Source organism: Pseudophryne corroboree, unplaced genomic scaffold (genome assembly GCF_028390025.1).
Source record: "Pseudophryne corroboree isolate aPseCor3 unplaced genomic scaffold, aPseCor3.hap2 scaffold_897, whole genome shotgun sequence".
In the NCBI taxonomy this organism is placed as follows: Eukaryota; Metazoa; Chordata; class Amphibia; order Anura; family Myobatrachidae; genus Pseudophryne; species Pseudophryne corroboree.
The window spans coordinates 159,805-184,263 of record NW_026970476.1 but is presented as its reverse complement, the minus strand read 5'-3'; the positions used below and the strand labels follow the sequence as shown (position 1 = coordinate 184,263).

The following is a 24,459-nucleotide window of genomic DNA, read 5'->3' as shown; positions in this document are numbered from 1 at the left end:
GTCAGTATAGATTATCATGCTATATTGCAGAAAATCAATTTGATGCAACTGCTTTACCAACAGTATGTTAATCTTTTCCATTGCTGTTTTGTTGGCTGACTGAAGGAAGATATGCAGTGCATTTGAACCAAAGCAGAAGTGTGCTGACAACTAAAATGCACCATCATGTTTGTGTTTTTTCTTTCTTTCTTCCATCCTTTGTAATATCATATTAAATATTAAGGTAGCAGTTTATAATCAATGACTAATGACATTAGAAATAGAAAAAAAAACAGTATACAAAGACGCTCCAGGTGAGGCTTGAACTCACAACCTCAGCATTGCTCAACAGATACTGTCTTATTAGTACCGCACGCTGACCAATTGCGCCACTGGAGCACTTTGCAGTATTAGTTGGTTATGCTAGATGTGGATTTTATTCAATACAATCAGTACAGTCATAAGAATTGAAAAAGAAAATCATTTTTGGTGATGAATGATGAGCATCAAAGGAACATACATTCCAGATGGCACTTGAATAAGCTGTCCACGGTGATAGAAAAGGTTTAAAAAACAACAACAACAATGTTATCATAATTAATGTCATATTTTAGCTTCTGTGGTCATTTTTTACAAGCTAAACACTGCAAGACTGTTTTACAGTTGAAGCAAGGATAAAATATCAACTCTAGTGATGAGACACTTGCTGTAATGACTTCCACCCCATATGGGACTTGGACCTCGTGGCTTAGGAGGGCAGTGACATATCCATTATGCCAGTGGTGCTTACTGATGTTCTTATTTAAGACTGTAAGGTTTTTAATAGTCAATTATTTATTTTTGAGGAAAAAGTGAAGCTGTTTACTGTGTTTTTTTACATTACCAAGTCCAGCAAGAAATGTGCTGGTACTATCCAGAGCTGTCAGTATGGATTATCATGCTATATTGCAGAAAATCAATTTGATGCAACTGCTTTACCAACAGTATGTTAATCTTTTCCATTGCTGTTTTGTTGGCTGGCTGAAGGAAGATATGCAGTGCATTTGAACCAAAGCAGATGTGTGCTGACAACTTAAATGCACAATCATGTTTGTGTTTTTCTTTCTTTCTTCCATCCTTTGTAATATCATATTAAATATTAAGGTAGCAGTTTATAATCAATGACTAATGACATAAGAAAAGGAAAAAAAAACAGTATACAAAGATGCTCCAGGTGAGGCTTGAACTCACAACCTCGGCATTGCTCAACAGATACTGTCTTATAAATACCGCACGCTGATCAATTGCGCCACTGGAGCACTTTGCAGCATTGATTGGCTATGCTAGATGTGGATTTTATTCAATACAATCAGTACAGTCATAAGAATTGAAAAAGAAAATCATTTTTGGTGATGAATGATGAGCAACAAAGGAACATGCATGCCAGATGGCACTTGAATAAGCTGTCCACGGTGATAAAAAAGGTTTAAAAAACAACAACAACAACAATGTTATCATAATTAATGTCATATTTTAGCTTCTGTGGTCATATCATATTAAATATTAAGGCTACCAGTTTATAATCAATGACTAATGACATAAGAAAAGGAAAAAAAATAGTATACAAAGATGCTCCAGGTGAGGCTTGAACTCACAACCTCGGCATTGCTCAATAGATACTGTCTTATAAGTACCGCGCGCTGACCAATTGCGCCACTGGAACACTTTGCAGGTTTTGTTGGTTATGCTAGATGTGGATTTTATTCAATACAATCAGTACAGTCATAAGAATTGAAAAAGAAAATCATTGTTGGTGATGAATGATGAGCAACAAAGGAACATGCATCCCAGATGGCACTTGAATAAGCTGTCCACGGTGATAGAAAAGGTTTAAAAAACAACAACAATGTTATCATAATTAATGTCATATTTTAGCTTCTGTGGTCATTTTTTATAAGCTAAACACTGCAAGACGGTTTTACAGTTGAAGCAAGGATAAAATATCAACTCTGGTGATGAGACACTTGTTGTAATGACTTCCACCCCATATGGGACTTGGACCCCCTGGCTTAGGAGCGCAGTGACTTATCCATTATGCCAGTGGTGCTTACTGATGTTCTTATTTAAGACTGTTAGGTTTTTAATAGTCAATTATTTATTTTTGAGGAAAAAGTGAAGCTGTTTACTGTGTTCTTTGCATTACCAAGTCCAACAAGAAATGTGCTGGTACTATCCAGAGCTTTCAGTATGGATTATCATGCTATATTGCAGAAAATCAATTTGATGCAACTGCTTTACCAACAGTATGTTAATCTTTTTCATTGCTGTTTTGTTGGCTGAATGAAGGAAGATATGCAGTGCATTTGAACCAAAGCAGATGTGTGCTGACAACTTAAATGCACAATCATGTTTGTGTTTTTTCTTTCTTTCTTCCATCCTTTGTAATATCATATTAAATATTAAGGTAGCAGTTTATAATCAATGACTAATGACATAAGAAAAGGAAAAAAAACAGTAAACAAAGATGTTCCAGATGAGGCTTGAACTCACAACCACTGCATTGCTCAACAGATACTGTCTTATAAGTTTTGCACGCTGACCAACTGCGCCACTGGAGCACTTTGCAGCATTGATTGGTTATGCTAGATGTGGATTTTATTCAATACAATCAGTACATTCATAAGAATTGAAAAAGAAAATCATTTTTGGTGATGAATGATGAGCAACAAAGGAACATGCATGCCAGATGGCACTTGAATAAGCTGTCCACGGTGATAGAAAAGGTTTAAAAAACAGCAACAACAATGTTATCATAATTAATGTCATATTTTAGCTTCTGTGGTCATTTTTTACAAGCTAAACACTGCAAGACTGTTTTACAGTTGAAGCAAGGATAAAATATCAACTCTAGTGATGAGACACTTGCTGTAATGACTTCCAACCCAGACGGGACTTAAACCCACAACCACTGGCTTAGGAGAACAGTGCCTTATCCATTATGCCAGTGGTGCTTACTGATGTTCTTATTTAAGACTGTTAGGTTTTTAATAGTCAATTATTTATTTTTGAGGAAAAAGTGAAGCTGTTTACTGTGTTCTTTGCATTACCAAGTCCAACAAGAAATGTGCTGGTACTATCCAGAGCTTTCAGTATGGATTATCATGCTATATTGCAGAAAATCAATTTATGCAACTGCTTTACCAACAGTATGTTAATCTTTTCCATTGCTGTTTTGTTGGCTGACTGAAGGAAGATATGCAGTGCATTTGAACCAAAGCAGATGTGTGCTGACAACTTAAATGCACAATCATGTTTGTGTTTTTTCTTTCTTTCTTTCATCCTTTGTAATATCATATTAAATATTAAGGTAGCAGTTTATAATCAATGACTAATGACATAAGAAAAGGAAAAAAAACAGTATACAAAGAAGCTCCAGGTGTATCTTGAACTCACAACCTCGGCATCGCTCAACAGATACTGTCTTATAAGTACCGCGTGCTGACCAATTGCGCCACTGGAGCACTTTGCAGCATTAATTGGTTATGCTAGATGTGGATTTTATTCAATACAATCAGTACAGTCATAAGAATTGAAAAAGAAAAACATTTTTGGTGATAAATGTTGAGCAACAAAGGAACATGCATGCCAGATGGCACTTGAATAAGCTGTCCACGGTGATAGAAAAGGTTTAAAAAACAACAACAACAATGTTATCATAATTAATGTCATATTTTAGCTTCTGTTGTCATTTTTTACAAGCTAAACACTGCAAGACTGTTTTACAATTGAAGCAAGGATAAAATATCAACTCTAGTGATGAGACACTTGCTGTAATGACTTCCAACTCAGACGGGACTTAAACCCACAACCACTGGCTTAGGAGAACAGTGCCTTATCCATTATGCCAGTGGTGCTTACTGATGTCCTTAATTAAGACTGATAGGTTTTTAATAGTCAATTATTTATTTTTGAAAAAAGTGAAGCTGTTTACTGTGTTCTTTGCATTACCAAGTCCAGCAAGAAATGTGCTGGTACTATCCAGAGCTGTCAGTATGGATTATCATGCTATATTGCAGAAAATCAATTTGATGCAACTGCTTTACCAACAGTATGTTAATCTTTTCCATTGCTGTTTTGTTGGCTGACTGAAGGAAGATATGCAGTGCATTTGAACCAAAGCAGATGTGTGCTGACAACTAAAATGCACCATCATGTTTGTGTTTTTTCTTTCTTTCTTCCATCCTTTGTAATATCATATTAAATATTAAGGTAGCAGTTTATAATCAATGACTAATGACATTAGAAATAGAAAAAAAAACAATGTACAAAGACGCTCCAGGTGAGGCTTGAACTCACAACTTCGGCATTGCTCTACAGATACTGTCTTATTAGTACCACACGCTGACCAATTGCGCCACTGGAGCACTTTGCAGCATTAGTTGGTTATGCTAGATGTGGATTTTATTCAATACAATCAGTACAGTCATAAGAATTGAAAAAGAAAATCATTTTTGGTGATGAATGATGAGCAACAAAGGAACATGCATGCCAGATGGCACCTGAATAAGCTGTCCACGGTGATAGAAAAGGTTTAAAAAACAACAACAACAATGTTATCATAATTAATGTCATATTTTAGCTTCTGTGGTCATTTTTTACAAGCTAAACACTGCAAGACTGTTTTACAGTTGAAGCAAGGATAAAATATCAACTCTAGTGATGAGACACTTGCTGTAATGACTTCCACCCCATATGGGACTTGGGCCCCCTGGCGTAGGAGGGCGCAGTGACTTATCCATTATGCCAGTGGTGCTTACTGATGTTCTTATTTAAGACTGTTAGGTTTTTAATAGTCAATTATTTATTTTTGAGGAAAAAGTGAAGCTGTTTACTGTGTTCTTTGCATTACCAAGTCCAACAAGAAATGTGCTGGTACTATCCAGAGCTTTCAGTATGGATTATCATGCTATATTGCAGAAAATCAATTTGATGCAACTGCTTTACCAACAGTATGTTAATCTTTTCCATTGCTGTTTTTTTGGCTGACTGAAGGAAGATATGCAGTGCATTTGAACCAAAGCAGATGTGTGCTGACAACTTAAATGCACAATCATGTTTGTGTTTTTTCTTTCTTTCTTCCATCCTTTGTAATATCATATTAAATATTAAGGTAGCAGTTTATAATCAATGACTAATGACATAAGAAAAGGAAAAAAAACAGTATACAAAGAAGCTCCAGGTGAGGCTTGAACTCACAACCTCGGCATCTCTCAACAGATATTGTCTTATAAATACCGCGCGCTGACCAATTGCGCCACTGGAGCACTTTGCAGCATTAGTTGGTTATGCTAGATGTGGATTTTATTCAATACAATCAGTACAGTCATAAGAATTGAAAAAGAAAATCATTTTTGGTGATAAATGATGAGCAACAAAGGAATATGCATGCCAGATGGCACTTGAATAAGCTGTCCACGGTGATAGAAAAGGTTTAAAAAACAACAACAACAATGTTATCATAATTAATGTCATATTTTAGCTTCTGTTGTCATTTTTTACAAGCTAAACACTGCAAGACTGTTTTACAGTTGAAGCAAGGATAAAATATCAACTCTAGTGATGAGACACTTGCTGTAATGACTTCCAACTCAGACCGGACTTAAACCCACAACCACTGGCTTAGGAGAACAGTGCCTTATCCATTATGCCAGTGGTGCTTACTGATGTCCTTATTTAAGACTGATAGGTTTTTAATAGTCAATTATTTCTTTTTGAAAAAAGTGAAGCTGTTTACTGTGTTCTTTGCATTACCAAGTCCAGCAAGAAATGTGCTGGTACTATCCAGAGCTGTCAGTATGGATTATCATGCTATATTGCAGAAAATCAATTTGATGCAACTGCTTTACCAACAGTATGTTAATCTTTTCCATTGCTGTTTTGTTGGCTGACTGAAGGAAGATATGCAGTGCATTTGAACCAAAGCAGAAGTGTGCTGACAACTAAAATGCACCATCATGTTTGTGTTTTTTCTTTCTTTCTTCCATCCTTTGTAATATCATATTAAATATTAAGGTAGCAGTTTATAATCAATGACTAATGACATTAGAAATAGAAAAAAAAACAGTATACAAAGACGCTCCAGGTGAGGCTTGAACTCACAACCTCAGCATTGCTCAACAGATACTGTCTTATTAGTACCGCACGCTGACCAATTGCGCCACTGGAGCACTTTGCAGTATTAGTTGGTTATGCTAGATGTGGATTTTATTCAATACAATCAGTACAGTCATAAGAATTGAAAAAGAAAATCATTTTTGGTGATGAATGATGAGCATCAAAGGAACATACATTCCAGATGGCACTTGAATAAGCTGTCCACGGTGATAGAAAAGGTTTAAAAAACAACAACAACAATGTTATCATAATTAATGTCATATTTTAGCTTCTGTGGTCATTTTTTACAAGCTAAACACTGCAAGACTGTTTTACAGTTGAAGCAAGGATAAAATATCAACTCTAGTGATGAGACACTTGCTGTAATGACTTCCACCCCATATGGGACTTGGACCTCGTGGCTTAGGAGGGCAGTGACATATCCATTATGCCAGTGGTGCTTACTGATGTTCTTATTTAAGACTGTAAGGTTTTTAATAGTCAATTATTTATTTTTGAGGAAAAAGTGAAGCTGTTTACTGTGTTTTTTTACATTACCAAGTCCAGCAAGAAATGTGCTGGTACTATCCAGAGCTGTCAGTATGGATTATCATGCTATATTGCAGAAAATCAATTTGATGCAACTGCTTTACCAACAGTATGTTAATCTTTTCCATTGCTGTTTTGTTGGCTGGCTGAAGGAAGATATGCAGTGCATTTGAACCAAAGCAGATGTGTGCTGACAACTTAAATGCACAATCATGTTTGTGTTTTTCTTTCTTTCTTCCATCCTTTGTAATATCATATTAAATATTAAGGTAGCAGTTTATAATCAATGACTAATGACATAAGAAAAGGAAAAAAAACCAGTATACAAAGATGCTCCAGGTGAGGCTTGAACTCACAACCTCGGCATTGCTCAACAGATACTGTCTTATAAATACCGCACGCTGATCAATTGCGCCACTGGAGCACTTTGCAGCATTGATTGGCTATGCTAGATGTGGATTTTATTCAATACAATCAGTACAGTCATAAGAATTGAAAAAGAAAATCATTTTTGGTGATGAATGATGAGCAACAAAGGAACATGCATGCCAGATGGCACTTGAATAAGCTGTCCACGGTGATAAAAAAGGTTTAAAAAACAACAACAACAACAATGTTATCATAATTAATGTCATATTTTAGCTTCTGTGGTCATATCATATTAAATATTAAGGCTACCAGTTTATAATCAATGACTAATGACATAAGAAAAGGAAAAAAAATAGTATACAAAGATGCTCCAGGTGAGGCTTGAACTCACAACCTCGGCATTGCTCAATAGATACTGTCTTATAAGTACCGCGCGCTGACCAATTGCGCCACTGGAACACTTTGCAGGTTTTGTTGGTTATGCTAGATGTGGATTTTATTCAATACAATCAGTACAGTCATAAGAATTGAAAAAGAAAATCATTGTTGGTGATGAATGATGAGCAACAAAGGAACATGCATCCCAGATGGCACTTGAATAAGCTGTCCACGGTGATAGAAAAGGTTTAAAAAACAACAACAATGTTATCATAATTAATGTCATATTTTAGCTTCTGTGGTCATTTTTTATAAGCTAAACACTGCAAGACGGTTTTACAGTTGAAGCAAGGATAAAATATCAACTCTGGTGATGAGACACTTGTTGTAATGACTTCCACCCCATATGGGACTTGGACCCCCTGGCTTAGGAGCGCAGTGACTTATCCATTATGCCAGTGGTGCTTACTGATGTTCTTATTTAAGACTGTTAGGTTTTTAATAGTCAATTATTTATTTTTGAGGAAAAAGTGAAGCTGTTTACTGTGTTCTTTGCATTACCAAGTCCAACAAGAAATGTGCTGGTACTATCCAGAGCTTTCAGTATGGATTATCATGCTATATTGCAGAAAATCAATTTGATGCAACTGCTTTACCAACAGTATGTTAATCTTTTTCATTGCTGTTTTGTTGGCTGAATGAAGGAAGATATGCAGTGCATTTGAACCAAAGCAGATGTGTGCTGACAACTTAAATGCACAATCATGTTTGTGTTTTTTCTTTCTTTCTTCCATCCTTTGTAATATCATATTAAATATTAAGGTAGCAGTTTATAATCAATGACTAATGACATAAGAAAAGGAAAAAAAATAGTGTACAAAGATGCTCCAAGTGAGGCTTGAACTCACAACATCGACATTGCTCAACAGATACTGTCTTATAAGTACCGCGCGCTGACCAATTGCGCCACTGGAGCACTTTGCAGCATTAATTGGTTATGCTAGATGTGGATTTTATTCAATACAATCAGTACAGTCATAAGAATTGAAAAAGAAAATTATTTTTGGTGATGAATGATGAGCAACAAAGGAACATGCATGCCAGATGGCACTTGAATAAGCTGTCCACTGTGATAGTATAGGTTTAAAAAACAACAACAACAATGTTATCATAATTAATGTCATATTTTAGCTTCTGTGGTCATGTTTTACAAGCTAAACACTGCAAGAAGGTTTTACAGTTGAAGCAAGGATAAAATATCAACTCTAGTGATGAGACACTTGCTGTAATGACTTCCACCCCATATGGGACTTGGACCCCGTGGCTTAGGAGGGCAGTGACTTATCCATTATGCCAGTGGTGCTTACTGATGTTCTTATTTAAGACTGTTATTTTTTTAATAGTCAATTATTTATTTTTGATGAAAAAGTGAAGCTGTTTACTGTGTTCTTTGCATTACCAAGTCCAGCAAGAAATGTGCTGGTACTATCCAGAGCTGTCAGTATGGATTATCATGCTATATTGCAGAAAATCAATTTGATGCAACTGCTTTACCAACAGTATGTTAATCTTTTCCATTGCTGTTTTGTTGGCTGACTGAAGGAAGATATGCAGTGCATTTGAACCAAAGCAGATGTGTGCTGACAACTTAAATGCACAATCATGTTTGTGTTTTTTCTTTCTTTCTTCCATCCTTTGTAATATCATATTAAATATTAAGGTAGCAGTTTATAATCAATGACTAATGACATAAGAAAAGGAAAACAAACAGTATACAAAGATGCTCCAGGTGAGGCTTGAACTCACAACTTCGGCATTGCTCAACAGATACTGTCTTATAAGTACCGCGCGCTGACCAATTGCACCACTGGAGCACTTTGCAGCATTTATTGGTTATGCTAGATGTGGATTTTATTCAATACAATCAGTACAGTCATAAGAATTGAAAAAGAAAATCATTGTTAGTGATGAATGATGAGCAACAAAGAAACATGCATGCCAGATGGCACTTGAATAAGCTGTCCACGGTGATAGAAAAGGCTTAAACAACAACAACAACAATGTTATCATAATTAATGTCATATTTTAGCTTCTGTGGTCATTTTTTATAAGCTAAACACTGCAAGACTGTTTTACAGTTGAAGCAAGGATAAAATATCAACTCTAGTGATGAGACACTTGCTGTAATGACTTCCACCCCATATGGGACTTGGACCCCCTGGCTTAGGAGGGCAGTGACTTATCCATTATGCCAGTGGTGCTTACTGATGTTCTTATTTAAGACTGATAGGTTTTTAATAGTCAATTATTTATTTTTGAAAAAAAGTGAAGCTGTTTACTGTGTTCTTTGCATTACCAAGTCCAGCAAGAAATGTGCTGGTACTATCCAGAGCTGTCAGTATGGATTATCATGCTATATTGCAGAAAATCAATTTGATGCAACTGCTTTACCAACAGTATGTTAATCTTTTCCATTGCTGTTTTGTTGGCTGACTGAAGGAAGATATGCAGTGCATTTGAACCAAAGCAGATGTGTGCTGACAACTTAAATGCACAATCATGTTTGTGTTTTTTCTTTCTTTCTTCCATCCTTTGTAATATCATATTAAATATTAAGGTAGCAGTTTATAATCAATTACTAATGACATAAGAAAAGGAAAAAAAAACAGTATTCAAATATGCTCCAGGTGAGGTTTGAACTCACAACCTCGGCATTGCTCAACAGATACTGTCTTATAAGTACCACGCGCTGACCAATTGCGCCACTGGAGCACTTTGCTGGATTAATTGGTTATGCTAGATGTGGATTTTATTCAATACAATCAGTACAGTCATAAGAATTGAAAAAGAAAATCATTTTTGGTGATGAATGATGAGCAACAAAGGAACATGCATGCCAGATGGCACTTGAATAAGCTGTCCACGGTGATAGAAAAGGTTTAAAAAACAACAAAAACAATGTTATCATAATTAATGTCATATTTTAGCTTCTGTGGTCATTTTTTACAAGCTGAACACTGCAAGACTATTTTACAGTTGAAGCAAGGATAAAATATCAACTCTAGTGATGAGACACTTGCTGTAATGACTTCCAACTCAGACAGGACTTAAACCCACAACCAATGGCTTAGGAGACCAGTGCCTTACCCATTATGCCAGTGGTGCTTACTGATGTTCATATTTAAGACTGTTAGGTTTTTCATAGTCAATTATTTATTTTTGAGGAAAAAGTGAAGCTGGTTACTGTGTTCTTTGCATTACCAAGTCCAGCAAGAAATGTGCTGGTACTATCCAGAGCTGTCAGTATGGATTATCATGCTATATTGCAGAAAATCAATTTGATGCAACTGCTTTACCAACAGTATGTTAATCTTTTCCATTGCTGTTTTGTTGGCTGACTGAAGGAAGATATGCAGTGCATTTGAACCAAAGCAGATGTGTGCTGACAACTTAAATGCACAATCATGTTTGTGTTTTTTCTTTCTTTCTTCCATCCTTTGTAATATCATATTAAATACAAAGGTAGCAGTTTATAATCAATGACTAATGACATAAGAAAAGGAAAAAAAAAACAGTATACAAAGATGCTCCAGGTGAGGCATGAACTCACAACCTCGGCATCGCTCAACAGATACTGTCTTATAAATACCGCGTGCTGACCAATTGCACCACTGGAGCACTTTGCAGCATTAATTGGTTATGCTAGATGTGGATTTTATTCAATACAATCAGTACAGTCATAAGAATTGAAAAAGAAAATCATTTTTGGAGATGAATGATGAGCAACAAAGGAACATGCATGCCAGATGGCACTTGAATAAGCTGTCCACGGTGATAGAAAAGGTTTAAAAAACAACAAAAACAATGTTATCATAATTAATGTCATATTTTAGCTTCTGTGGTCATTTTTTACAAGCTAAACACTGCAAGACTGTTTTACAGTTGAAGCAAGGATAAAATATCAACTGTAGTGATGAGACACTTGCTGTAATGACTTCCACCCCATATGGGACTTGGACCCCGTGGCTTAGGAGGGCAGTGACTTATCCATTATGCCAGTGGTGCTTACTGATGTTCTTATTTAAGACTATTAGGTTTTTAATAGTCAATTATTTATTTTTGAGGAAAAAGTGAAGCTGTTTACTGTGTTCTTTGCATTACCAAGTCCAGCAAGAAATGTGCTGGTACTATCCAGAGCTGTCAGTATGGATTATCATGCTATATTGCAGAAAATCAATTTGATGCAACTGCTTTACCAACAGTATGTTAATCTTTTCCATTGCTGTTTTGTTGGCTGGCTGAAGGAAGATATGCAGTGCATTTGAACCAAAGCAGATGTGTGCTGACAACTAAAATGCACAATCATGTTTGTGTTTTTCTTTCTTTCTTCCATCCTTTGTAATATCATATTAAATATTAAGGTAGCAGTTTATAATCAATGACTAATGACATAAGAAAAGGAAAAAAACAGTATATAAAGATGCTCCAGGTGAGGCTTGAACTCACAACCTCGGCATTGCTCAACAGATACTGTCTTATAAGACCCATGCACTGATCAATTGCGCCACTGGAGCACTTTGCAGCATTTATTGGTTATGCTAGATGTGGATTTTATTCAATACAATCAGTACAGTCATAAGAATTGAAAAAGAAAATCATTGTTGGTGATGAATGATGAGCAACAAAGGAACATGCATGCCAGATGGCACTTGAATAAGCTGTCCACGGTGATAGAAAAGGCTTAAACAACAACAACAATGTTATCATAATTAATGTCATATTTTAGCTTCTGTGGTCATTTTTTATAAGCTAAACACTGCAAGACTGTTTTACAGTTGAAGCAAGGATAAAATATCAACTCTAGTGATGAGACACTTGCTGTAATGACTTCCACCCCATATGGGACTTGGACCCCCTGGCTTAGGAGGGCAGTGACTTATCCATTATGCCAGTGGTGCTTACTGATGTTCTTATTTAAGACTGTTAGGTTTTTAATAGTCAATTATTTATTTTTGAGGAAAAAGTGAAGCTGTTTACTGTGTTCTTTGCATTACCAAGTCCAACAAGAAATGTGCTGGTACTATCCAAAGCTTTCAGTATGGATTATCATGCTATATTGCAGAAAATCAATTTGATGCAACTGCTTTACCAACAGTATGTTAATCTTTTTCATTGCTGTTTTGTTGGCTGCCTGAAGGAAGATATGCAGTGCATTTGAACCAAAGCAGATGTGTGCTGACAACTTAAATGCACAATCATGTTAGTGTTTTTTCTTTCTTTCTTCCATCCTTTGTAATATCAAAATAAATATTAAGGTAGCAGTTTATAATCAATGACTAATGACATAAGAAAAGGAAAAAAAAAACAGTATACAAAGATGCTCCAGGTGAGGCATGAACTCACAACCTCGGCATCGCTCAACAGATACTGTCTTATAAATACCGCGTGCTGACCAATTGCACCACTGGAGCACTTTGCAGCATTAATTGGTTATGCTAGATGTGGATTTTATTCAATACAATCAGTACAGTCATAAGAATTGAAAAAGAAAATCATTTTTGGAGATGAATGATGAGCAACAAAGGAACATGCATGCCAGATGGCACTTGAATAAGCTGTCCACGGTGATAGAAAAGGTTTAAAAAACAACAACAACAATGTTATCATAATTAATGTCATATTTTAGCTTCTGTGGTCATTTTTTACAAGCTAAACACTGCAAGACTGTTTTACAGTTGAAGCAAGGATAAAATATCAACTGTAGTGATGAGACACTTGCTGTAATGACTTCCACCCCATATGGGACTTGGACCCCGTGGCTTAGGAGGGCAGTGACATCCATTATGCCAGTGGTGCTTACTGATGTTCTTATTTAAGACTGTTAGGTTTTTAATAGTCAATTATTTATTTTTGAGGAAAAAGTGAAGCTGTTTACTGTGTTCTTTGCATTACCAAGTCCAACAAGAAATGTGCTGGTACTATCCAAAGCTTTCAGTATGGATTATCATGCTATATTGCAGAAAATCAATTTGATGCAACTGCTTTACCAACAGTATGTTAATCTTTTTCATTGCTGTTTTGTTGGCTGCCTGAAGGAAGATATGCAGTGCATTTGAACCAAAGCAGATGTGTGCTGACAACTTAAATGCACAATCATGTTAGTGTTTTTTCTTTCTTTCTTCCATCCTTTGTAATATCAAAATAAATATTAAGGTAGCAGTTTATAATCAATGACTAATGACATAAGAAAAGGAAAAAAAACAGTATACAAAGATGCTCCAGGTGAGGCTTGAACTCACAACCTCGGCATTGCTCAACAGATACTGTCTTATAAGTACCGCGCGCTGACCAATTGCGCCACAGGAGCACCTTGCAGCATTAATTGGTTATGCTAGATGTGGATTTTTTTCAATACAATCAGTACAGTCATAAGAATTGAAAAAGAAAATCATTTTTGGTGATAAATGATGAGCAACAAAGGAACATGCATGCCAGATGGCACTTGAATAAGCTGTCCACGGTGATAGAAAAGGTTTAAAAAACAACAACAACAACAACAACAACAACAATGTTATAATTAATGTAATATTTTAGCTTATGTGGTCATTTTTTACAAGCTAAACACTGCAAGACTGTTTTACAGTTGAAGCAAGGATAAAATATCAACTCTAGTGATGAGACACTTGCTGTAATGACTTCCAACTCAGACGGGACTTAAACCCACAACCACTGGCTTAGGAGAACAGTGCCTTACCCATTATGCCAGTGGTGCTTACTGATGTTTTTATTTAAGACTGTTAGGTTTCTAATAGTCAATTATTTATTCTTGAGGAAAAAGTGAAGCTGTTTACTGTGTTCTTTGCATTACCAAGTCCAGCAAGAAATGTGCTGGTACTATCCAGAGCTGTCAGTATGGATTATCATGCTATATTGCAGAAAATCAATTTGATGCAACTGCTTTACCAACAGTATGTTAATCTTTTCCATTGCTGTTTTGTTGGCTGACTGAAGGAAGATATGCAGTGCATTTGAACCAAAGCAGATGTGTGCTGACAACTTAAATGCACAATCATGTTTGTGTTTTTTCTTTCTTTTTTCCATCCTTTGTAATATTATATTAAATATTAAGGTAGCAGTTTATAATCAATGACTAATGACATAAGAAAAGGAAAAAAAAACAGTATGCTCCAGGTGATGCTTGAACTCACAACCTCGGCATTGCTCAACAGATTCTGTCTTATAAGAACCGCACGCTGACCAATTGCGCCACTGGAGCACTTTACAGCATTAATTGGTTATGCTAGATGTGGATTTCATTCAATACAATCAGTACAGTCATAAGAATTGAAAAATAAAATCATTTTTGGTAAATGAATGATGAGCAACAAAGGAACATGCATGCCAGATGGCACTTGAATAAGCTGTCCACGGTGATAGAAAAGGTTTAAAAAATAACAACAACAATGTTATCATAATTAATGTCATATTTTAGCTTCTGTGGTAATTTTTTACAAGCTAAACACTGCAAGACTGTTTTATAGTTGAAGCAAGGATAAAATATCAACTCTAGTGATGAGACACTTGCTGTAATGACTTCCAACTGAGACGGGACTTAAATTCACAACCACTGGCTTAGGAGAACAGTGCCTTATCCATTATGCCAGTGGTGCTTACTGATGTCCTTATTTAAGACTGATAGGTTTTTAATAGTCAATTATTTATTTTTGAGGAAAAAGTGAAGCTGTTTACTGTGTTCTTTGCATTACCAAGTCCAACAAGAAATGTGCTGGTACTATCCAAAGCTTTCAGTATGGATTATCATGCTATATTGCAGAAAATCAATTTGATGCAACTGCTTTACCAACAGTATGTTAATCTTTTTCATTGCTGTTTTGTTGGCTGCCTGAAGGAAGATATGCAGTGCATTTGAACCAAAGCAGATGTGTGCTGACAACTTAAATGCACAATCATGTTTGTGTTTTTTCTTTCTTTCTTCCATCCTTTGTAATATCAAAATAAATATTAAGGTAGCAGTTTATAATCAATGACTAATGACATAAGAAAAGGAAAAAAAACAGTATACAAAGATGCTCCAGATGAGGCTTGAACTCACAACCTCGGCATTGCTCAACAGATACTGTCTTATAAGTACCGCACGCTGACCAATTGCGCCACTGGAGCACCTTGTAGCATTAATTGGTTATGCTAGATGTGGATTTTTTTCAATATAATCAGTACAGTCATAAGAATTGAAAAAGAAAATCATTTTTGGTGATAAATGATGAGCAACAAAGGAACATGCATGCCAGATGGCACTTGAATAAGCTGTCCACGGTGATAGAAAAGGTTTAAAAAACAACAACAACAACAACAATGTTATCATAATTAATGTAATATTTTAGCTTCTGTGGTCATTTTTTACAAGCTAAACACTGCAAGACTGTTTTACAGTTGAAGCAAGGATAAAATATCAACTCTAGTGATGAGACACTTGCTGTAATGACTTCCAACGCAGACGGGACTTAAACCCACAACGACTGGCTTAGGAGAACAGTGCCTTATCCATTATGCCAGTGGTGCTTACTGATGTCCTTATTTAAGACTGATAGGTTTTTAATAGTCAATTATTTATTTTTGAAGAAAAGTTAAGCTGTTTACTGTGTTCTTTGCATTGCCAAGTCCAGCAAGAAATGTGCTGGTACTGTCCAGAGCTGTCAGTATGGATTATCATGCTATATTGCAGAAAATCAATTTGATGCAACTGCTTTACCAACAGTATGTTAATCTTTTCCATTGCTGTTTTGTTGGCTGACTGAAGGAAGATATGCAGTGCATTTGAACCAAAGCAGATGTGTGCTGACAACTTAAATGCACAATCATGTTTGTGTTTTTTCTTTCTTTCTTCCATCCTTTGTAATATCATATTAAATACTAAGGTAGCAGTTTATAATCAATGACTAATGACATAAGAAAAGGAAAAAAAAACAGTATACAAAGATGCTCCAGGTGAGGCTTGAACTCACAACTTCAGCATTGCTCAACAGATACTGTCTTATAAGTACCGTGCGCTGACCAATTGCGCCACTGGAGCACTTTGCAGCATTAGTTGGTTATGCTAGATGTGGATTTTATTCAATACAATCAGTACAGTCATAAGAATTGAAAAAGAAAATCATTGTTAGTGATGAATGATGAGCAACAAAGAAACATGCATGCCAGATGGCACTTGAATAAGCTGTCCACGGTGATAGAATAAGGCTTAAACAACAACAACAATGTTATCATAATTAATGTCATATTTTAGCTTCTGTGGTCATTTTTTATAAGCTAAACACTGCAAGACTGTTTTACAGTTGAAGCAAGGATAAAATATCAAATCTAGTGATGAGACACTTGCTGTAATGACTTCCACCCCATATGGGACTTGGACCCCGTGGCTTAGGAGGGCAGTGACTTATCCATTATGCCAGTGGTGCTTACTGATGTTCTTATTTAAGACTGTTATTTTTTTAATAGTCAATTATTTATTTTTGATGAAAAAGTGAAGCTGTTTACTGTGTTCTTTGCATTACCAAGTCCAGCAAGAAATGTGCTGGTACTATCCAGAGCTGTCAGTATGGATTATCATGCTATATTGCAGAAAATCAATTTGATGCAACTGCTTTACCAACAGTATGTTAATCTTTTCCATTGCTGTTTTGTTGGCTGACTGAAGGAAGATATGCAGTGCATTTGAACCAAAGCAGATGTGTGCTGAAAACTTAAATGCACAATCATGTTTGTGTTTTTTCTTTCTTTCTTCCATCCTTTGTAATATCATATTAAATATTAAGGTAGCAGTTTATAATCAATGACTAATGACATAAGAAAAGGAAAACAAACAGTATACAAAGATGCTCCAGGTGAGGCTTGAACTCACAACTTCGGCATTGCTCAACAGATACTGTCTTATAAGTACCGCGCGCTGACCAATTGCACCACTGGAGCACTTTGCAGCATTAATTGGTTATGCTAGATGTGGATTTTATTCAATACAATCAGTACAGTCATAAGAATTGAAAAAGAAAATCATTGTTAGTGATGAATGATGAGCAACAAAGAAACATGCATGCCAGATGGCACTTGAATAAGCTGTCCACGGTGATAGAAAAGGCTTAAACAACAACAACAATGTTATCATAATTAATGTCATATTTTAGCTTCTGTGGTCATTTTTTATAAGCTAAACACTGCAAGACTGTTTTACAGTTGAAGCAAGGATAAAATATCAACTCTAGTGATGAGACACTTGCTGTAATGACTTCCACCCCATATGGGACTTGGACCCCCTGGCTTAGGAGGGCAGTGACTTATCCATTATGCCAGTGGTGCTTACTGATGTTCTTATTTAAGACTGATAGGTTTTTAATAGTCAATTATTTATTTTTGAAAAAAAGTGAAGCTGTTTACTGTGTTCTTTGCATTACCAAGTCCAGCAAGAAATGTGCTGGTACTATCCAGAGCTGTCAGTATGGATTATCATGCTATATTGCAGAAAATCAATTTGATGCAACTGCTTTACCAACAGTATGTTAATCTTTTCCATTGCTGTTTTGTTGGCTGACTGAAGGAAGATATGCAGTGCATTTGAACCAAAGCAGATGTGTGCTGACAACTTAAATGCACAATCATGTTTGTGTTTTTTCTTTCTTTCTTCCATCCTTTGTAATATCATATTAAATATTAAGGTAGCAGTTTATAATCAATTACTAATGACATAAGAAAAGGAAAAAAAAACAGTATTCAAATATGCTCCAGGTGAGGTTTGAACTCACAACCTCGGCATTGCTCAACAGATACTGTCTTATAAGTACCACGCGCTGACCAATTGCGCCACTGGAGCACTTTGCTGGATTAATTGGTTATGCTAGATGTGGATTTTATTCAATACAATCAGTACAGTCATAAGAATTGAAAAAGAAAATCATTTTTGGTGATGAATGATGAGCAACAAAGGAACATGCATGCCAGATGGCACTTGAATAAGCTGTCCACGGTGATAGAAAAGGTTTAAAAAACAACAAAAACAATGTTATCATAATTAATGTCATATTTTAGCTTCTGTGGTCATTTTTTACAAGCTGAACACTGCAAGACTATTTTACAGTTGAAGCAAGGATAAAATATCAACTCTAGTGATGAGACACTTGCTGTAATGACTTCCAACTCAGACGGGACTTAAACCCACAACCACTGGCTTAGGAGAACAGTGCCTTATCCATTATGCCAGTGGTGCTTACTGATGTCCTTATTTAAAACTGATAGGTTTTTAATAGTCAATTATTTATTTTTGAAAAAAAGTGAAGCTGTTTACTGTGTTCTTTGCATTACCAAGTCCAGCAAGAAATGTGCTGGTACTATCCAGAGCTGTCAGTATGGATTATCATGCTATATTGCAGAAAATCAATTTGATGCAACTGCTTTACCAACAGTATGTTAATCTTTTCCATTGCTGTTTTGTTGGCTGACTGAAGGAAGATATGCAGTGCATTTGAACCAAAGCAGATGTGTGCTGACAACTTAAATGCACAATCATGTTTGTGTTTTTCTTTCTTTCTTCCATCCTTTGTAATATCATATTAAATATTAAGGTAGCAGTTTATAATCAATGACTAATGACATAAGAAAAGGAAAAAAAAACAGTATGCTCCAGGTGAGGCTTGAACTCACAACCTCGGCATTGCTCAACAGATTCTGTCTTATAAGAACCACGCGCTGACCAATTGCGCCACTGGAGCACTTTGCAGCATTAATTGGTTATGCTAGATGTGGATTTTATTCAATACAATCAGTACAGTCATAAGAATTGAAAAATAAAATCATTTTTGGTGATGAATGATGAGCAACAAAGGAACATGCATGCCAGACGGCACTTGAGTAAGCTGTCCACAGTGATAGAAAAGGTTTAAAAAATAACAACAACAATGTTATCATAATTAATGTCATATTTTAGCTTCTGTGGTCATTTTTTACAAGCTAAACACTGCAAGACTGTTTTACAGTTGAAGCAAGGATAAAATATCAACTCTAGTGATGAGACACTTGCTGTAATGACTTCCAACTCAGACGGGACTTAAACCCACAACCACAGGCTTAGGAGAACAGTGCCTTACTCATTATGCCAGTGGTGCTTACTGATGTTCTTATTTAAGACTGTTAGGTTTTTAATAGTCAATTATTTATTTTTGAGGAAAAAGTGAAGCTGTTTACTGTGTTCTTTGCATTACCAAGTCCAGCAACAAAAGTGCTGGTACTATCCAGAGCTGTCAGTATGGATTATCATGCTATATTGCAGAAAATCAATTTGATGCAACTGCTTTACCAACAGTATGTTCATCTTTTCCATTGCTGTTTTGTTGGCTGACTGAAGGAAGATATGCAGTGCATTTGAAACAAAGCAGATGTGTGCTGACAACTTAAATGCACAATCATGTTTGTGTTTTTTCTTTCTTTCTTCCATCCTTTGTAATATCATATTACATATTAAGGTAGCAGTTTATAATCAATGACTAATGACATAAGAAAAGGAAAAAAAACAGTATACAAAGATGCTCCAGGTGAGGCTGAAACTCACAACTTTGGCATTGCTCAACAGATACTGTCTTATAAGTACCGTGCGCTGACCAATTGCGCCACTGGAGCACTTTGCAGCATTAGTTGGTTATGCTAGATGTGGATTTTATTCAATACAATCAGTACAGTCATAAGAATTGAAAAAGAAAATCATTTTTGGTGATAAATGATGAGCAACAAAGGAACATGCATGCCAGATGGCACTTGAATAAGCTGTCCACGGTGATAGAAAAGGTTTAAAAAAACAACAACAACAATGTTATCATAATTAATGTCATATTTTAGCTTCTGTGGTCATTTTTTACAAGCTAAACACTGCAAGACTGTTTTACAGTTGAAGCAAGGATAAAATATCAACTTTAGTGACGAAAAACTTGCTGTAATGATTTCCAACTCAGACGGGACTTAAACCCACAACCACTGGCTTAGGAGAACAGTGCCTTACCCATTATGCAAGTGGTGCTTACTGATGTTCTTATTTAAGACTGTTAGGTTTTTAATAGTCAATTATTTATTTTTGAGGAAAAAGTGAAGCTGTTTACTGTGTTCTTTGCATTACCAAGTCCAGCAAGAAATGTGCTGGTACTATCCAGAGCTGTCAGTATGGATTATCATGCTATATTGCAGAAAATCTATTTGATGCAACTGCTTTACCTACAGTATGTTAATCTTTTCCATTGCTGTTTTGTTGGCTGACTGAAGGAAGATATGCAGTGCATTTGAACCAAAGCAGATGTGTGCTGACAACTTAAATGCACAATCATGTTTGTGTTTTTTCTTTCTTTCTTCCATCCTTTGTAATATCATATTAAATATTAAGGTAGCAGTTTATAATCAATGACTAATGACATAAGAAAAGGAAAAAAAAAACAGTATACAAAGATGCTCCAGGTGAGGCTTGAACTCACAACCTCGGCATCGCTCAACAGATACTGTCTTATAAGTACCGCGCGCTGACCAATTGCGCCACTGGAGCACTTTGCAGCAATAATTGGTTATGCTAGATGTGGATTTTATTCAATACAATCAGTACAGTCATAAGAATTGAAAAAGAAAATCATTTATGGTGATGAATGATGAGCAACAAAGGAACATGCATGCCAGACGGCACTTGAATAAGCTGTCCACGGTGATAGAAAAGGTTTAAAAAACAACAACAACAATGTTATCATAATTAATGTCATATTTTAGCTCTGTGGTCATTTTTTACAAGCTAAACACTGCAAGACTGTTTTACAGTTGAAGCAAGGATAAAATATCAACTCTAGTGATGAGACACTTGCTGTAATGACTTCCACCCCATATGGGACTTGGACCCCGTGGCTTAGGAGGGCAGTGACTTATCCATTATGCCACTTGCTGTAATGACTTCCAACTCAGACGGGACTTAAACCCACAACGACTGGCTTAGGAGAACAGTGCCTTATCCATTATGCCAGTGGTGCTTACTGATGTCCTTATTTAAGACTGATAGGTTTTTAATAGTCAATTATTTATTTTTGAAGAAAAGTTAAGCTGTTTACAGTGTTCTTTGCATTGCCAAGTCCAGCAAGAAATGTGCTGGTACTATCCAGAGCTGTCAGTATGGATTATCATGCTATATTGCAGAAAATCAATTTGATGCAACTGCTTTACCAACAGTATGTTAATCTTTTCCATTGCTGTTTTGTTGGCTGACTGAAGGAAGATATGCAGTGCATTTGAACCAAAGCAGATGTGTGCTGACAACTTAAATGCACAATCATGTTTGTGTTTTTTCTTTCTTTCTTCCATCCTTTGTAATATCATATCAAATATTACGGTAGCAGTTTATAATCAATGACTAATGACATAAGAAAAGGAAAAAAAAAACAGTATACAAAGATGCTCCAGGTGAGGCTTGAACTTACAACCTCTGCATTGCTCAACAGATACTGTCTTATAAGTACCGTGCACTGACAAATTGCACCACTGGAGCACTTCGCAGCATTAATTGGTTATGTTAGATGTGGATTTTATTCAATACAATAAGTACAGTCATAAGAATTGAAAAAGAAAATCATTTTTGGTGATGAATGATGAGCAACAAAGGAACATGCATGCCAGATGGCACTTGAATAAGCTGTCCACGGTGATAGAAAAGGTTTAAAAAACAACAACAACAACAATGTTATCATAATTAATGTCATATTTTAGCTCTGTGGTCATTTTTTACAAGCTAAACACTGCAAGACTGTTTTACAGTTGAAGCAAGGATAAAATATCAACTCTAGTGATGAGACACTTGCTGTAATGACTTCCACCCCATATGGGACTTGGACCCCCTGGCTTAGGAGGGCAGTGACTTATTCATTATGCCAGTGGTGCTTACTGATGTTCTTATTTAAGACTGTTAGGTTTTTAATAGTCAATTATTTATTTTTGAGGAAAAAGTGAAGCTGTTTACTGTGTTCTTTGCATTACCAAGTCCAGCAAGAAATGTGCTGGTACTATCCAGAGCTGTCAGTATGGATTATCATGCTATATTGCAGAAAATCTATTTGATGCAACTGCTTTACCTACAGTATGTTAATCTTTTCCATTGCTGTTTTGTTGGCTGACTGAAGGAAGATATGCAGTGCATTTGAACCAAAGCAGATGTGTGCTGACAACTTAAATGCACAATCATGTTTGTGTTTTTTCTTTCTTTCTTCCATCCTTTGTAATATCATATTAAACACTAAGGTAGCAGTTTATAATCAATGACTAATGACATAAGAAAAGGAAAAAAAACAGTATACAAAGATACTCCAGGTGAGGCTTGAACTCACAACCTCGGCATCGCTCTACAGATACTGTCTTATAAGTACCGCGTGCTGACCAATTGCGCCACTGGAGCACTTTGCAGCATTAGTTGGTTATGCTAGATGTGGATTTTATTCAATACAATCAGTACAGTCATAAGAATTGAAAAAGAAAATCATTTTTGGTGATAAATGATGAGCAACAAAGGAACATGCATGCCAGATGGCACTTGAATAAGCTGTCCACGGTGATAGAAAAGGTTTAAAAAAACAACAACAACAATGTTATCATAATTAATGTCATATTTTAGCTTCTGTGGTCATTTTTTACAAGCTAAACACTGCAAGACTGTTTTACAGTTGAAGCAAGGATAAAATATCAACTCTAGTGATGAAAAACTTGCTGTAATGATTTCCAACTCAGACAGGACTTAAACCCACAACCACTGGCTTAGGAGAACAGTGCCTTACCCATTATGCCAGTGGTGCTTACTGATGCTCTTATTTAAGATTGTTAGGTTTTTAATAGTCAATTATTTATTTTTGAGGAAAAAGTGAAGCTGTTTACTGTGTTCTTTGCATTACCAAGTCCAGCAAGAAATGTGCTGGTACTATCCAGAGCTGTCAGTATGGATTATCATGCTATATTGCAGAAAATCAATTTGATGCAACTGCTTTACCAACAGTATGTTAATCTTTTCCATTGCTGTTTTGTTGGCTGACTGAAGGAAGATATGCAGTACATTTGAACCAAAGCAGATGTGTGCTGACAACTTAAATGCACAATCATGTTTGTGTTTTTTCTTTCTTTCTTCCATCCTTTGTAATATCATATTAAATATTAAGGTAGCAGTTTATAATCAATGACTAATGACATAAGAAAAGGAAAAAAAAACAGTATACAAAGATGCTCCAGGTGAGGCTTGAACTCACAACCTCGGCATCGCTCAACAGATACTGTCTTATAAGTACCGCGCGCTGACCAATTACGCCACTAGAGCACTTTGCAGCAATAATTGGTTATGCTAGATGTGGATTTTATTCAATACAATCAGTACAGTCATAAGAATTGAAAAAGAAAATCATTTTTGGTGATAAATGATGAGCAACAACGGAACATGCATGCCAGATGGCACTTGAATAAGCTGTCCACGGTGATAGAAAAGGTTTAAAAAACAACAACAACAACAATGTTATCATAATTAATGTCATATTTTAGCTCTGTGGTCATTTTTTACAAGCTAAACACTGCAAGACTGTTTTACAGTTGAAGCAAGGATAAAATATCAACTCTAGTGATGAGACACTTGCTGTAATGACTTCCACCCCATATGGGACTTGGACCCCCTGGCTTAGGAGGGCAGTGACTTATTCATTATGCCAGTGGTGCTTACTGATGTTCTTATTTAAGACTGTTAGGTTTTTAATAGTCAATTATTTATTTTTGAGGAAAAAGTGAAGCTGTTTACTGTGTTCTTTGCATTACCAAGTCCAGCAAGAAATGTGCTGGTACTATCCAGAGCTGTCAGTATGGATTATCATGCTATATTGCAGAAAATCTATTTGATGCAACTGCTTTACCTAAAGTATGTTAATCTTTTCCATTGCTGTTTTGTTGGCTGACTGAAGGAAGATATGCAGTGCATTTGAACCAAAGCAGATGTGTGCTGACAACTTA

General features: G+C 35.9%; 13 non-coding genes across 13 annotated transcripts; all 13 read right to left on the bottom strand.

Moving 5' to 3' along the window:
• Positions 1-285: 285 nt before the first annotated feature.
• Positions 286-378, bottom strand: TRNAI-AAU (transfer RNA isoleucine (anticodon AAU)). The gene is given in 2 exon segments: positions 286-321; positions 341-378. It is a non-coding gene; the product is annotated as a tRNA-Ile (tRNA).
• A 1,210-nt stretch (positions 379-1,588) lies between these two features.
• TRNAI-UAU (transfer RNA isoleucine (anticodon UAU)) lies at positions 1,589-1,681 on the bottom strand. The gene is given in 2 exon segments: positions 1,589-1,624; positions 1,644-1,681. It is a non-coding gene; the product is annotated as a tRNA-Ile (tRNA).
• A 2,608-nt stretch (positions 1,682-4,289) lies between these two features.
• Positions 4,290-4,382, bottom strand: TRNAI-AAU (transfer RNA isoleucine (anticodon AAU)). Its single transcript is given in 2 exon segments — positions 4,290-4,325; positions 4,345-4,382. It is a non-coding gene; the product is annotated as a tRNA-Ile (tRNA).
• Positions 4,383-5,189: 807 nt separating this feature from the next.
• TRNAI-UAU (transfer RNA isoleucine (anticodon UAU)) lies at positions 5,190-5,282 on the bottom strand. The gene is given in 2 exon segments: positions 5,190-5,225; positions 5,245-5,282. It is a non-coding gene; the product is annotated as a tRNA-Ile (tRNA).
• Positions 5,283-6,092: 810 nt separating this feature from the next.
• On the bottom strand, positions 6,093-6,185 carry TRNAI-AAU (transfer RNA isoleucine (anticodon AAU)). The gene is given in 2 exon segments: positions 6,093-6,128; positions 6,148-6,185. It is a non-coding gene; the product is annotated as a tRNA-Ile (tRNA).
• A 1,210-nt stretch (positions 6,186-7,395) lies between these two features.
• TRNAI-UAU (transfer RNA isoleucine (anticodon UAU)) lies at positions 7,396-7,488 on the bottom strand. Its single transcript is given in 2 exon segments — positions 7,396-7,431; positions 7,451-7,488. It is a non-coding gene; the product is annotated as a tRNA-Ile (tRNA).
• Positions 7,489-10,086: 2,598 nt separating this feature from the next.
• Positions 10,087-10,179, bottom strand: TRNAI-UAU (transfer RNA isoleucine (anticodon UAU)). Its single transcript is given in 2 exon segments — positions 10,087-10,122; positions 10,142-10,179. It is a non-coding gene; the product is annotated as a tRNA-Ile (tRNA).
• A 3,502-nt stretch (positions 10,180-13,681) lies between these two features.
• Positions 13,682-13,774, bottom strand: TRNAI-UAU (transfer RNA isoleucine (anticodon UAU)). Its single transcript is given in 2 exon segments — positions 13,682-13,717; positions 13,737-13,774. It is a non-coding gene; the product is annotated as a tRNA-Ile (tRNA).
• A 1,721-nt stretch (positions 13,775-15,495) lies between these two features.
• On the bottom strand, positions 15,496-15,588 carry TRNAI-UAU (transfer RNA isoleucine (anticodon UAU)). Its single transcript is given in 2 exon segments — positions 15,496-15,531; positions 15,551-15,588. It is a non-coding gene; the product is annotated as a tRNA-Ile (tRNA).
• Positions 15,589-18,196: 2,608 nt separating this feature from the next.
• Positions 18,197-18,289, bottom strand: TRNAI-UAU (transfer RNA isoleucine (anticodon UAU)). Its single transcript is given in 2 exon segments — positions 18,197-18,232; positions 18,252-18,289. It is a non-coding gene; the product is annotated as a tRNA-Ile (tRNA).
• Positions 18,290-19,091: 802 nt separating this feature from the next.
• Positions 19,092-19,184, bottom strand: TRNAI-UAU (transfer RNA isoleucine (anticodon UAU)). Its single transcript is given in 2 exon segments — positions 19,092-19,127; positions 19,147-19,184. It is a non-coding gene; the product is annotated as a tRNA-Ile (tRNA).
• Positions 19,185-20,902: 1,718 nt separating this feature from the next.
• On the bottom strand, positions 20,903-20,995 carry TRNAI-UAU (transfer RNA isoleucine (anticodon UAU)). The gene is given in 2 exon segments: positions 20,903-20,938; positions 20,958-20,995. It is a non-coding gene; the product is annotated as a tRNA-Ile (tRNA).
• Positions 20,996-23,689: 2,694 nt separating this feature from the next.
• On the bottom strand, positions 23,690-23,782 carry TRNAI-UAU (transfer RNA isoleucine (anticodon UAU)). The gene is given in 2 exon segments: positions 23,690-23,725; positions 23,745-23,782. It is a non-coding gene; the product is annotated as a tRNA-Ile (tRNA).
• Between the last annotated feature and the right edge of the window lie 677 nt (positions 23,783-24,459).